Source organism: Festucalex cinctus, chromosome 7 (genome assembly GCF_051991245.1).
Source record: "Festucalex cinctus isolate MCC-2025b chromosome 7, RoL_Fcin_1.0, whole genome shotgun sequence".
Taxonomy (NCBI): Eukaryota; Metazoa; Chordata; class Actinopteri; order Syngnathiformes; family Syngnathidae; genus Festucalex; species Festucalex cinctus.
The window spans coordinates 22,623,178-22,636,855 of record NC_135417.1 but is presented as its reverse complement, the minus strand read 5'-3'; the positions used below and the strand labels follow the sequence as shown (position 1 = coordinate 22,636,855).

Here is a 13,678-nt window from a genome sequence, read left to right as displayed (position 1 = left end):
TACCCTCCCGAGGGCAAATAATTAACAGAAAGACACGGAGAGAGCATTGTTTTCAGTAAGCGATTCGTTTAAATATGACAAATGTGGCAAAAAAAAAACCAAACGTCTATAGTTACTGCGACACATTGGAACCAGCCGCTCTGAACCAGTTTCGCCAAACGTTGGAGTTGTGTTGGAGGGTAAGACCAATATCGACTTTCGCCATAGGCCTGGTCAAAGGAAGCTACAAGGTTCCCCCAAGTAAGCTATCACAACATTTTAAATTATTTATTTGTGAAAAAGAGCGCTACACATGGGAGGACTTTGACGCTATTAAGAGCTTGGAGTCTGACAACTACTTTGTGTCTGGATGGGTGAAGGATGTCAGCTGTGTTCAACACGACAATGTTTGTCTCGTGGCAGAAAAGGTATGTTCTGTTTATCTTTTGGTTGACACGGGTTACTGGTGTAAAACGTCATTCATTATATCGTTTGTGTCCGGATAAACTAGTCTTGCTGTACGTCAAAGCCTTACAAGCTATCTTAGCTTGCTAACTGCAAACAAACACGCCTGTGTGGTGATGAGAACATAATTCACCCACGGAACGTTGGGACGAAGGAGGAGTTGGATGGGATGAAAGGATAAAAGGATGAAAGGATAAAAGAACAAAATGTTGGTAGGTCTGTGAGCCTCGCGCAGAGTGAGTTGTTGTTGATGATGTCAATAAAACGCCAGTCTTTGGCTCTGGACTTCAACACTCCGCCTCCGACTCCCGTCACTACTCGCTACATTGGTGACCCCGACATCCGCCTCGTTGACGTTTCCGAGGCTGAGAATTTGATCGAATTGAGCGACATGGCGAACTCCGCTGGTCTCAAGTTACCGGAGTTTTGGGAGTCGGCCGCGGCGACGTGGTTTGTACAAGCTGAAGCTCAGTTTGCCATCCGGGGAATTACGGACGATTCCACGCGCTACTACCACGTTGTGTCCGCGCTCGGGAGCTCCACGGCGGCCAGAGCCGTGAGTTTTATCACCTCTCCCCCGGCACGGGATATGTACGCGGGGCTCAAAGCGTACCTCCTTATGACCTTCGAGCTGTCACGATCGGAAAGGGCTCGCCGCCTTTTCGCCATCCAGGGCCTGGGGGACAGTAAGCCGTCCGAGCTAATGGAAAAAATGCTGAACCTGCTTGGCGCGGAGGAGCCGAACTTTTTGTTTATTGAACTGTTTCTGCGACACATGCCTCCTCATGTCCAGACAGCGCTAGCGAACACTACCATCTCCGAGCCACGTGCTCTGGCGTAGGAAGCTGACCGTTTTTTCCTGGCCACCCAGCGTCACAACCACGAGGTCTTGGCTTCTGCACGCGCCTTCCCAGTCCCGGCGGCCGCAACGGCACCTCATAAGGTACGCGCTGCCGTGGATGGCCGATCAGCCCCTGGCTTATGCTATTTTCACGCACGTTTTGGAACCAAGGCGAAGAGGTGCCGCGCCCCTTGCTCCTTTGTTGCGTCGGAAAACGGCAACGCCTCCACTCAGTTGCAGCTGTGAGTGGGGGCGCAGAGTGCCGGCTGCTGTTTATCATGGACACCCTCTCCAGACTCAAATTCCTTTGTGACTCCGGCGCCCGCAGAAGCGTGTTGCCTGCCTCGGCTGAAGATGCTGCCGGGGGCACTCACGGCCCGCACCTGTCAGCGGCCAACGATGCACCTATCCGGACCTACGGCACTAAGACAGTGGATGTATGTTTTGGGGAGCGCCGGTTCACTTGGGACTTTATCACTGCGGACATTTCTTTTCCCCTTCTTGGCGTGGACTTTTTGTGTGCCCACAGTCTACTGGTGGATGTTAAAAATGGCCGCCTGTTGGATGCTGTGACGTTTTCCACTGTTGCTTGTGGGTGTGATGTGGAGACGTTTGAGGGCCTTGCCAGCCCACTCTCAGATGACGACGTGTTTACGCGGCTTCTTGGAGAATTCCCCAGCCTGACCACGCCTACATTTGCAGCCACTTCTACCAAGCATGGGGTCGAGCACCACATCGAGACCGTGGGCCCGCCGGTTCACGCTAAGGCCCGACGCCTCAACCCTGATAGATTGGCCACAGCTAAGTCCGAATTCGCCAACATGGAACGCCTTGGCATAATTCGTCGTTTGGACAGCCCGTGGGCCTCGCCTCTCCACATGGTTCCGAAGTCGGACGGCGGCTGACGACCGTGTGGAGACTATGGCCGCCTCAATGATGCCACGACGCACGATCGCTATCCCGTCCCGCACATACAGGACTTCTCTGCCCACCTGGCAGGTGCGAAGGTGTTTTCCAAGGTGGACTTGGTACGGGGCTATCACCAAGTTCCGGTTCACCCCGCCGATGTGCCTAAGGCTGCTGTGATAACACCTTTCGGACTGTTCGAGTTTCTCAGGATGCCATTCGGCCTTAAAAACGCGGACCTGGCCGGACCCTTGGACTTGCCCCGCGCCCCCCGCCGCGGCCGCCCCCCTAGGCTACCTGGGAGACCGGGCGGGGTCCATTCCAGTTGTTCCTGCATTCCCGCCAGTGGGTGCGCGGGACTGTTCTGATGTTCCGGCTGTGCCCCTCCCGCCCGCGCTTCCTGGGTACGTTACCCGCAGGGGTCGGGCAGTTTTGCCGCCCCGTCATCCGGAGTTTGATTATGGGTGAATTCTGGGGGGGCTTGTGTGGTGATGAGAACATAATTCACCCACGGAACGGACGAAGGAGGAGTTGGATGGGATGAAAGGATAAAAGGATGAAAGGATAAAAGAACAAAATGTTGGTAGGTCTGTGAGCCTCGCGCAGAGTGAGTTGTTGTTGATGATGTCAATAAAACGCCAGTCTTTGGCTCTGGACTTCAACACTCCGCCTCCGACTCCCGTCACTACTCGCTACACCAGATAAAAAAAAGTAACATCACGATTTTTCACAACCCAAAGTTGCCAAGTAAACTTTGTTAAAGTGTTATGATTAGCATGTGAAAATGTTCGCAAGGCCTATGAAAAATGTTCTATTATATTAAATAAATGTGAGAAATTTGTAATTATAAATAAATGTTGAATATGCAAACATTGGGTACATGTGTTGTGTGTCTGATTGCTGAAAATCACATGCCCCAGAGTTTTCCCTTTTTTTTGTCTTTTTTTTTTTAAATTTTTTTCTTCAAACTTCAAACATATGGCACATTTGTCACATCTGCCTGGAATTTACAGCAAATGTTAACGTCATGACCCACTTTGAAAAAGAGAAAACTACCTGATACAAAGTAATCTGAAAATATTCTTGTTTGTTTTGAGGGTGCAAAGCAGTCATGTTGAAGGTTAGCTAGCCTCCGTCTTCTCTCACTCAATTCCTTCATCTTTTCCCCCGGTTTAAAATGACTGCCAATAGCCGAAAGAATGATTTTCTATCCCCGTTTCCCCGATTAGAGCAACTGTAGGCCGCGCAGAAGTTAACCATTGTATTTGTCGCAAATTTAGAAATTGTTCTATGTCACACAGATTGTTTTCTAAAGCCCAATTCACACTGACTGCGGGAATGAAGGGTTGTGTCTTCTGTACGGCTTCCGCAAGGACTGCAATTCACATCGCGCGCGTTGTGTGTCCGGAAATCTGCTCCCGACAGACCACAAGATCACGTGGGGTTCATGCTGGAGAGTTGAGTTCACCCAATAACAACCGTGTATATATATTTGTAAACAATAGCCACACTTGTCTGTTGTCACATTGATATGATTTTTGGACATTATTTCTGGGACTTCTACCATGGCTGTTCTACCATGGGTAAGTACGTTTTGTGTTTAAATAGTGTTATTTTGTCATGTTTAATTTATTCTGAGCTCATTTTTTGTCTTAAATGTCCGACTCGTGTCATGCTATTTAGCTAGCTAGCTTCCCTCCCCCAAAAAAACGAGTTCTCAAACGGTTTTATTTTGAAACATACCGGATTTACCTTGATGTGAGACGCCCGACTTCCTGTCCGGCTCGTGTAATTTCTTCAGCTTCACGGAATTCCGCATATGGCGTCCGGAAGAAATAGAACGCTTGCGGAAACCTTCCGCATCAACAATCGTTCCGCACCGCAGACGCAGCGTAGCAGGTGTGAATTGACACGTAGACTTGAATGCGTTCTATACTTGCGTCGTCCGTACGGCCACTGTACGGAGAACGCACCACGTCCGTTCCGCAGCCAGTGTGAATTGGGCTTAATTCACTCACATTGACGCCCTGCCCTCCACCGCAAGGGGGCGCTTAAACGTGATGTAAAGAGGAAGTCAAGTCAAACATTCCATTTACATGTTCTCTGCTAACCACTAGTTTAAACACTCTAAACATGGTATTCTGATTAATATTGCCAAGCACTGATGGTGCTTGATATAATGTACTGTGTTACTTTGTGTAATGGTAGTGTGGGATTTTGCCTCTCAATCCCTCCATCTAAGCTAAATGTATTTTTGTTTGAATTAAAAAAAAGAAAAAAAAGATGAATTTTCATTTTTTTTTTGTATTTAGGATGTCATGCATGTCTTGGTTACACTGTAGATTGAATGAAAACCGTGGTGTGTAGTATTCCTTGATAATGTTCAGAGCTCTGGGAGGAGTAGATGTCAGCCAAGGAGAAGAGAGGGCAGCCAACAATCTTCTGTGCCGCTTTAACTGTCCTCTGAAGCCTACTTTTGATGAGCGGTAGAAGGCCAGCTTGAACTTTGTGTCCAGATTACTTTCCTTGAAGACTCTCAGGAAGTGGAGACGCTGATGAACCTTCTTGATGTTATCTGACCAGGAGAGGTCCTCAGAGATCAGGGGTCTATTTCACAAAGCAGGTTTAGTGAGAAATCTGGGTCAAGAAACCCTGAAAAGTGGGAAATTCTGTGTTTTCCGTTTCAGAAATGGAGGTAACTGAAGCCAGAGGAAGAGAGGTAAATCTAGCCTGTTTAAAAACAGGCACATGCTAATTTAAGCACTCTGTCAGTTACTAGTAACTGTGTCCATGAACCTAACCTGGTCAGTAGCAGGTTTTTCACAATGAACATCGAGGTTTTCTCTGTCCCCGCCTCCTTTCTGCCACACACTACATTTCATGTCCTCATTCATTCTGTCTGCTGCGGCAAGTTTTTGCATAAATACGCCAATACAATAGAGCAGGGGTGTCAAACTCATATTAGCTCAGGGGACGCATGGAGGAAAATACATTACTCACTGGGCCGAATCGGTAAAATAATGGTAAATAACTTAAAAACAATTCCCGCCAAATATACGCAGATTTTTGCGATTTTTGGGCCAGCCCTGAATTACGGAGCTCAACTCTAATCTGTTGTTTAAATAAATAACACAAATGTAAATGAAACGCGGCAACACTTTGCCTGTATTAATTCCGGACCTGTTTAATCGACCTGTTTTGCATATATAGTTCCCAGTTAATGAAGTTATAAGGACGTTAATCCCTGTCATATGTATTTGTGTTACCAGTAATTTAATTTATGTCGTCTTTGAGACATTTATGTTGGTCTATGATTAAAAAAAAACAAAACATTTTTTTTTTTTTTTTAAACAAACCATAACTTTAGATTGTGTGTAAAATAATGACCTCCATGGCGGTTCCGTGTACAAGTTACGTTACTCATCTGAGGACTGCTTGTGAAATTACAAATGTATATATTTGATTGTAGCTGGCTGAGTAATTGGTCCGACATTAATTGTTTTTTTTTTTTTTTTTTTTTTTTTTTTTTTTTTTTTTTTAACTTTACAAAGTTGTCTCGCGGGCTGGATTAAACCCCGATTAAACCCCTTTGCGGACCTGATTCGGCCCGCGGGCCGTATGTTTGACACCCCTGCAATAGAGTGTAAAGTCCACTTTTGTCACGAACATGGAATGTCCTTTTGACAATGACTCTATTGATGACTTTTTTTTCCCTTTTTTTTTTTACCCCTGATTTTCAACTGAAAATCTTAATGCAATCATGTGGCGAATTTGAAAATGTCTAAAAACAAACAAAAAAAACAGTGTAACACCACAGCAGCTCCTCATAGGAAGGCGGTGAGGTAGAACATTGCTGCTCGGGTCAATGCGTAAATTTAAATGTAGTCCTTTGCAATCACAATAATATTACAGGGGAAACCTGTTGAATGATAGCTCATTAATTTATTTAGGTGCAATCCTGCAGGTGTGAAGCGCACTTGGCTTAAGATGAAATATCAAAACATTCAAAGGGGTAAAGGAAATAAACGGAACACAAAACATATTTGCTGCGATGTGAGCGCATATAACTACGGCTAGTAGTGTTGCAAATGTATGGACGGATTAAGTTGTGTATGTAGATGATGGACTGTGATGTGAAATGGGAACACTCAAAAAGATATCTGTCCTGAAATGCCAGCATATCTATGTGCGGTCTGATAACAATCTTATAAGGAATATTTAATTCCCCGCGCAATAATGCGGCACCTTCATCAGTAGCGTCATTATCAAAAGGACATGCTATGTTTGTGACAAAAGTGGACTTTACGCTATAGACTATAGGCGTATTTACGCAAAAACTCACTACAGCGGACTGACTGACTGAGGAAATCAAATGTGTGTGGCAGAAAGGAGGCGGGGACAGAGAAAACCTCAAGGTTCATTGTGATAAACCTGCTACTGACCAGGTTAGGTTCATCGACTCAGTTACTGCGCTAACTGACCGAGAGCTATCTTTTTATGAAATGGGGTAGAGTTACCTCTTTTTCTCTGGTTCAGTTATCTCCCTTTCTGAAATGTAAAACACAGTTTCCCACATTTTAGGATTTATTGACTCAGGGTTCTCACTAAACCTGCTCTGTGAAATGGACCCCTGGAGTGGGAGGCTATCTAGAAATGCAGGGTGCCATGGAAATAAACCCCCTGCACCTGATACAGTAAACACTATCATTTCTACACGGAAGAGTGTTCTGGCAAGGGCAGAAATACTAAGACAAAACTGTTTTGTGATCAAATGTTAATAAAAACTTGATAAATTAACATGCCAAACATAAAATATTTGTTGTGACCAAACTATAATCTGTAGCCAAAACAAGAACAAATTCTTAGTTTACTACACTGATGCTGCATGGTGACAAGTGAAATGGCATCGTAGGCAGTTACAGTAAACTGTAAAGTTACATGTGTCATGTGCTGAAGGTTGGATCCCAAAGCGCAGACACAAATAAGATTTTAACTATTTATTCACATCGAGAGGCATGGAACAAACTTGACTAGACGAGAAACAAAGAGAGTTGCACAGAAAGACGGTGGTAACAAGTAATAATCCGACACTTCTCAGGAGGCTTATATAGACAAGGAATCGATCTGATGGGTTGTGGCTAGACATATGGGTAACTGGACTGACATGGAATTATCTGATTGGCTGTTTGACCAGGTAAAGGGACTTTAAAGATTCTTGACATCACAAAGCCCTTGACTTCACATAACATCACATAGCCTAAAACCAGTTGAAACTAGATGCTAGTTACATCAGTTCAAAACAGACACTTGTTACATCAGTATATAACAGACACTTGAACCCAACTTAACAGGTCATGAACTCAAACTTAACCCTGGCGCCAGACATGATAAACGGGGTCCAAGTGCTCCTGACTCTAAGGTCCTGGTTGCATTTGTCACTCCTAATGGGACTTTGTGAAAGGAAAACAATGCTGACACAATCCAACAATTTTTTGGAGAGCTCAGCCCCTTGCAGAGAGAATGACTTGTCATTGTCAGTAAAAAAAAAAAAAAAAAAAATAAAAAAAAAAAAAAAAATAAAAAAACCTCATTAACTTAGAGCCTGGACAGATTTCAACAGAGATATGTGAACTTGTTCCCTTGGTAATAGCCAGACGATGGTTGAGGTAATGGCTTATCCATCACACATCACAACAAAAGAGTTGCTTGTCATCAACAGTGTGAATTTTTGTCACGAGTAACTAGCCATCATATTTTCAAATAGCTATCACTGTTATCCTCACGAGGAGCAAATTTTCTACAACTATATTGATGGGCAGATGGGGAATTATAAAACGAGGCGAAAAAGAGACACCTTACTGTTTTCATGTTTAAATGTATGACTAGTGGATAATTTAGTTGATTACTAGCTAGGGGGAAAAAAAACCCTCAAAACATTTTCCGCTCATCCATGTTTGCCTTAGATGTAATTAGACTGATTGAAAGTCCTCATTCATATTAAAAGACAAAGGGATTTTCTGTTATCTAAAAGTCAGATAGTAAAGAGGTGGTTACAGGCAGCACATCATTTACAGTACATGACCAATTCTTAGTTGTGAATTGTTCAATGGTGAATGCATTACAATCAGTCAGATGTACATTTCTAGGACTGCTGGTGGTCAATTTGTTCAAGGAAGAATATCATTTATCAAACATTTGGCTGGTGTCAAACTCAAGCTCCGTGGGCCAGATCAGCCTTCCATGACAATTTGTGATGCTAAAGATTGCTATCATTTTTTTCCTTGACTTCTGTTCAAAACTAGCCATAAAAATTAGACTAGCCAAATGTGTTGGCAAGCATCTAATACGATCAGGTGATGATTAAGATTCCAGCACAGAACATATGTAATTACGTATGTAGGTATAATTAGGTAGTTAGGTATGCAGTTTGTTTTTCTTCTTCAATAGTAGGTTACAGCACAAATGCAGAAAGACCTGGTAATCAAGAGACCAGACACTGATGTACAACATTTGTGCTGGCTCTCGGGTTCAGAAGCAAAATTGTACTTTGACATAGTCATGGGCTGAAATACACACATTATTGACATCAATCGGCTTCATGGCCGACGAATGCCCTTTTTGGTTTGCATCCATTCTCTGGATGTGACACTGTAAGTGCTATCCATCAGTGGGGAAAACCAAAGCTTACAAAAAACCGTTTCTCAGATACATCACCAGAGGTCTTCAAAACAGTGGAAGCGTTCAGGTGTGACCTATATAATCTTGAGTATATGGATGTTAACAAAGCAATAGTTTCGTTGTTCAAGTCAGGAAAGTGTTCTGAGAAAGAAAGACCTGCCTCCAAATAAAAGATCCCTAGCACAAGCCCATCCAGCTTGCTGACTACCAGGCTGCAGTCCACAGACAAAATCATGGTTAGAAGGTGGCAGATGATACCTTAGAAGTGGACAGAATCACTCCAGAGGAAATACTACAGCTGCTACATTGCTCTTGTACAAAAACAAACTGTGTTAATGGGAGATGCACCTGCAAACTGCATGAGCCGCCAGGTATGACCCTGTGCCAATTTGAAGAGTGGTTCCACTACAGCCAGGATGAGATGCTCATCCTTCCCATCAAACAGTAGTGAGTGAAAGAAAATAGGGAGACATGATCGAGAAAATATTTTTAATGTTCATTATATCTTTTTTTTTTTTGCGGCACGGTGGCTGACTGGTTAGCACGCCTCCTAGTATACTGGGTTTCTTTTTGCATGTACATGTTGTTTTTGCATGTTAATTGAATGTAAAAACAGCTTTGTTTTTGCATAAAAATTCCTAGTCCATTATATATGTATATGGCCACTTGCTGCAGATGGACTAAGTCGGACAAGCACAAACAGATAAACACATCAAGTATTTTAGGCCAGTGTTTGGCACACATTTGCTCTCTAAACACATTTGTGTTAAGTATATTTAACACAGACGCTTGCAGTAAGACAGCATGGATCAATGGTATTGTGCTCGTCTCCCAAACTGGTGGTTGTGGGTTCGATACCGGATTCTGGAGGGACCATGATGACGTGTCCCTGAGCTCAGGTACTGAGCAGCGAGTTGCTCTTGATGCTCCTCCATCAGTAAGCGATTGAGAAGTATGTGTGAAGTAAACCTTAAGATGCCTTGAGTTTGCTTTAATAGTTGGAAAAGTGCTACCATTTTAGTAACTCAAGAAAAATAGTGTCAAAAAATTCTAAATAATGGTGTTAAATAAATGAAACATCATGAGGAATGATCATTTTTATTCAACAATATCAGGTAAATTATACAACATGATAATGTTGAGTAAATTCAACATAACAGCATTGTGTAAATTCAACATAACACCATTGTGTAAGTTGAACACAACTGTATAATGCAGTATTAAGTTAAGAACATTAGCTAAATTTTGGTCAACCAACATTAATCCAACTTAAATGAAATAGTTATTTGGGACCAGTTGACATAATCGTGTTATTTAAATCTGATTAAGCATTTATTGCACTCACAATGGGGAAAATTAGGAGTGTTCAATTAACCTGCCAAGCATGTCTTTGGAAGGTGGGAGTACCCGGAGAAGACCTAAGCAGGCACATGAAGCGCATGCAAACTCCACCCAGGAAGGCTGAAGCCTGGACTCGAACTTGCGTCCTCAGTATGGTGTGTCCTGCAATTGGTTGGCAACCAGCTCAGGGTGTACCCCGCCTACGGCCCGAAGCCGTCTGGGATAGGCTCCAGCACCCCCGTGACCCTTGTGAGGAATAAGCGGTTAAAAATGGATGGATGGATGGATTTTATCTTTCTTTTTCTCTCTCTCTCTCATTGGAATCTTCAATTGGTTCGTGTGAATATGTCCTATAGAAGTCAGAATCGGTTAGCTAAAAATGTCTTAGAATGAAATAAACTCACCAGACTATTTACATTAGGTAAGACTGCTGAAATACACTCAAAATAACATCAATTTAAGTCCCAAACGGCTCAGGTCCCAACATAAGACCAAACATTAAGGTCAACAAACAAAATCTGATTAAAAAAATAAATAAATAAAACGGAAAATATCCAGGACCTCACTCACCAGAATCATTATTGAAAAAATTAAACCTCAGCCAACTGTATAAGAGAAAGAGTAAAAAAAAGAAACATGTTATACATTCTCGTAAGATTACTATAATTCTGAAATGTAATCTTTCTTTTCTTTTAGATTTGTCCCCTAAAGCTTATGCGGAATAATAAACATAACCTAACCCTACTTTATGTACTGCACAGTTCATCTCAGGACATTTTACAAGCAGTTACCTTATCTGTACACAATTCGTAAATGACCTGGTAAGCTTATGGGTATTAAACACTTTTTTTGTTTCCTCTTGTTCAGTTTCATCACATGGAAAGGAGATAACGATAACATCTAGAAGGCAGAACAAAGCCACAGCCACTTTCCATCAAATGAGGCTATGTTGTTATATTTTGGAAATGGGAGAGTTAAAGGATAGTTATCAGTGACCCTGAACAAGATAAATGGCATTGAAAATGGAAGGATAGTTGTATGGATGGATAACATTTCGAAAAGATGCTAAGATCACCATAAAGAGCTCTTTTTTTTTTCTTTTTTTTTTCAAAACAACATAAAAGCCAAATATAAAAATAATTGCCCTTGTCATACCTTTCAGTGTGTATAATAACGTCTGTTGAACATGTTCAGACTGACTATTTGGGATTTTTGGGATTATTGACTATTGCTTGTAAAATATTCAATGTATCACCGGCTGCTGTTGTGGTTCATTTTCCTAACGAGGAAATACAAACAGGATGTATTCACTTACCACTCAGTGTCGAGATGAATATGTGAGTGGTTGTTTGTCTACAGTATGCTGAATATGCTTTAATGGTGATCAGCCCCTTGTGTATTGCGTCTTTTACCCAAAATTGATAAACTCCAGCTACCCCCGTGATGTTGAACAGAATATAGGAAAAAGGACGGATGGCAAATTTGCAGGTGTGGGTGTGTGAATGTGTTCTTTTTTTTCTTCCCAGAATAATCAAAATGGATTCAACGCATTTTTGAAAAGAGAGTCTCAGTTACCAAGGTCGGCATGATTTACAATTCCTGTGAGAGGTAAGAAATGTGATCGAAATCTAAGGTAAAGTCTAAATATTATGACTATTTGAGGATTATTATAATTATTATTACGTTACAAAATGTACATATCACTGGCATCAGGCCAACACTTAATTTACATTTTGGAATTTGATTTTTTTTTTAATTTTTCAATCTATACTATTGGTCGACTCAGTCCAGTTTTATGAACTGTTGAACAATCTAAAGAGGTGAAAATGGCTTGCTCTCTTTGGCGATGCAATTTATATTGTTGAGCAAACGTGCCGTTTTTGGAGTCCCCTGAAAAGTGATGATTTTGGAGATGCAAGGACTTAACACCAGCGATACACATAGCTAATTAACAAAATGCACTGTTTCTGTACACATAAGTGTTCGTCTGTACCTGTAGATATTTGGGTCAGAGTTAAAGTTTTGAAATGGATGAAAAAGGGGGGGGGGGGCGGGGGGGGAATGGGCATGTACACTAATATGTTTTAAATGTATTACTATCCCAACAGTAATTTGTGTGTTTTATTCCTCTCACCATATGGAGAATGCTGTTAAGGATCCCCACATCGATCGTGCCATCGGGATTTGCAAGAAGGTTGTCGCTGCTTTTTCCTACAGCTGGTAAAAAAGAAAAGAGTTGGGTGAAGCGCAAGTCAGAGCTCGGCTTGCCTCCTCATCACCTAATAACTGAGTCCCCAACGAGCTGGGGAATGATTGAGCGATTCCTCCAACAGGATAAGCCTATAACTTGTCTTCTGGGGTCAGATGTGAAAAGTCGCCATCTTGTGCCTTCTTGGCAAGAAATTGAGGTCTTGGGATACCTCAAAGGAAAATACGGTGACCCTGTAAAGGATGAACTCTTGAACATGACCTCTGTGGTGGACCCAAGATTCCAGACAACCTGCATTGACCCGAGCAAGGTGGAACAAGTCAAAAGAAGAGTTGTGAATTAATGTCTGTCTCCACTGACAAAAGCTTACCAAAGTCTGGTCCAGTTGAGCAGGTGGGAGACGAACAACCTGACCCCAAGATGAAAAAGACTTTAGCAACCTTCTTAAAGAGGAATCATGCACAAACCTCTGATTAGTCAGAGGCAGATACCATAGAGACTGAACTATCAATCTTTCTGCTATTGCCAGGAGCAAACCCTGACACTGATCCACTTGAGTGGTGAAACAGTCATGAATACAACTTTTCCCACCTTGCTAACCTGGCCAAGAAATGCCTCTCTATCCCGGCAACAAGTGCACCACAATTTGATTGAGGAGCATGCAGACATCTGCTGAGCTCTGTGGATGTCTGTAATTGATGGCTTTGTATTTCATTAATAATTATGACAATGGCGTGGATCAAACTATCTGAATAACTGTAGAAATCACTTCATGGAAAACATTATTGTGGGAATGCTGGAAGCATGTTTCTCGCCTTATTTCAATACGATTATTATAGCATTTTATTCTCACTTGTTTACAGTGCAAAAACTCCCACATAACATCCGATACACTGTTCAAATTTCAACTTGTTTCAAAAATTCACGCCATACTGGGTATATATCGTCTGATTCCACATTACTTAGAGTATTCGCACAATTTCACATTAAATATCAACTTTTCCCCATTCATTTTCAATGGGACTGACACAGTCCCACTTTCCACGGCCACTTCCATATATACAATTTATCATTACCAGCTCTCTGATACTGCTCAGTGGTGCAGTTGGTAAAGTGCATTGTCCAGTAACCAGGAGGTAGTGGGTTTGAATCCCACCTCCGCTTGTACATTGAAAACATATCCATGGGTATTATGCTAAGTGATAGGCTATATGTGTTAGTGTTGTTCCGATACCGTTTTTTGGCTCCCGATACCGATA

General features: G+C 42.3%; 1 long non-coding RNA gene across 1 annotated transcript; it reads left to right on the top strand.

Annotated features, from left to right (window-relative positions):
* Positions 1–254: 254 nt before the first annotated feature.
* LOC144022706 (uncharacterized) lies at positions 255–13,378 on the top strand. The gene is made up of 3 exons (XR_013284391.1): positions 255–407; positions 11,737–11,818; positions 12,354–13,378. It is a non-coding gene; the product is annotated as an uncharacterized LOC144022706 (long non-coding RNA).
* The last annotated feature ends 300 nt before the right edge of the window (positions 13,379–13,678 follow it).